Consider the following 2,153-nt stretch of genomic DNA (forward strand, 5'->3'; position numbering starts at 1 on the left):
ACCAGGGATTCCATGAAAAACCTCAGCTCTCTAGTTCTCTGAAAGCCTCCTCAGTCAACGATTCCAAGAGAGGAATGAAGACAGACAGTGCCAAAGACACCCACCACCAGCCTCTGTTCTCTCTAATATCTGTCAAAAAATACATCAAAACGATCTGAAGACAAATGCCTCTGTGCTGGATGTTGCAAAGCCAAGCATCTCCTCTCAATCTGAATGCCAGTATCTCATATGCATTTCAATTATCCTTTTAGATATGCATCACCTCAGGTTATAAATCAGCAGCCCACACTCCTGATCCAGAGCCCAATGCTGACATCAGCAGCGTCCGATTCGATGGCAGTGGGATCGGGGTTATCGACCGAGCCAGGGGGCCAGAACACAATACAAACTAACAGGCAAGGCACCCAGTTGCATCAAGCATGGCAGAACATCTGCACAGCACATGTCAACCTTTTACACCAAGAGTAACATGTAAATACTTTTCTAACCCCGGAGAATCCTCACATGGCCACGTGTCATATTATGTCTTAGGAAACATAGAGGAGATGTGTGTTCATGTGATGCTGTAATCCTGTAGTTAGTACACTTCAGTAATATTATCCACTCAAAAAAAAGAGTTAAGCAAACAGAGAGAGAATATTTGACCCCCCTTGGCCCCAACCCTACATGTTCACTCCTCATGATATGCATAGCTTGATTTCCCCTCTGCAATTTTCTCTGAAAACATGACATTACAGGGAATACAGTGTTATCTAAAAATGTGTGGTCATGGACAATACATGATTTTGTCTCATCGCTGCAACTCTCCAACGGGCTCGGGAGGCGAATGTCGAGTCATGCGTCCTCTGAAACATGACCCGCCTAACCGCGCTGCTTAACACCCGCCCGCCAGCCACACCAACGTGTCGGAGGAAACACCGTTCAACTGACGACCAAGGTCAGCCTGCAGGCCCCGTCCCACCACAAGGAGTCACTAGAGCACGATGAGCCAAGTAAAACCCCCCCGGCCAAACCCTCTCCTAACCCGGACGACGCTGGGCCAATTGTGCATCGCCCTATGGGACTCCCGATCACAGCCGGTTGTGATACCGACCGGGATCGAACCCGGGTCTGTAGTGACGCCTCTAGCACTGCAATGCAGTGCCTTAGACCACCGTGCCACTCGGGAGGCTGGTCATGGACATTCTTACTGGAAAATAAATGTGAAATCCAATAACTCCATGATCATGCTATTTAGCAATGGCTTCCACTGAAGAAGGGATGGGATTTGTTTATACTTCTTCATCTGGATTCAGAATTTTTGGAATGATTGCAGTTGCATATATTTATGTAACTTAGTTGAAGGCTCTGAAGAAAACCACTCTCAAAACAATTGGAGGAAAGTAATTATGAGAGTGAACAAGGGCCATAACTTCTCTAAATGGTAAACCTCAACTCGGACCCCGGGAGGATGTAGAAGTGTTCTATGTTTCAAGCTGTAACAATAGCTTGGGGTTAAAGGTCAGACCACTACTGCTCGGGATACCGTTACTGAGAAGGGCCACCATCTGTGAGGGTAGCTCTTAAGGGAGACTCAAATTTAGGCTTTACTCAGATTAAACTTTTTTCCCTAATCTTAATCAGTGCCAGTATAAAGTTATATGAGGAAATCAACGTCCAAACATGAGAGGGTATCTACAGTAGATGACAGATTGGTCACTGTATGGCGTATCATGTGTGCATGAGAAGTCAAAATTCAAAGACTGAATCTGTATCCTTTTGTTAAGTTTACAGTAATTGATATAGAATAAATAATGTTCCATGTTGCAGCATAATATCAAGCACCTTTTTTTATTTCAAACAAAGTGTGATTTTTCTTCACAGGTTGGCATTGAAAGATAATAAAACATTTCTCTCATACTATTGTTAACTCTGCTAGAGTGCTCAACTACTAGGATAAAGTCAAGGAAATCTGAATTTAGCTTCAAGCCTAATACTTAGTCAGGGATGTAGTTGATTTTGTACCTCAACCCATATCATGATGGGACATTTCATACCTGCCTAAATTGCAGTGGGTTACTTGTGGGTGAACACATCTGAACACACATGGGGAATGAGTCTTTTGAGAGTCTTCTCTTGCTTGGTGATGTTAAACTTGTTTAAAATGAATTTAA

Source organism: Coregonus clupeaformis, unplaced genomic scaffold (genome assembly GCF_020615455.1).
Source record: "Coregonus clupeaformis isolate EN_2021a unplaced genomic scaffold, ASM2061545v1 scaf0155, whole genome shotgun sequence".
Classification (NCBI taxonomy): domain Eukaryota; kingdom Metazoa; phylum Chordata; class Actinopteri; order Salmoniformes; family Salmonidae; genus Coregonus; species Coregonus clupeaformis.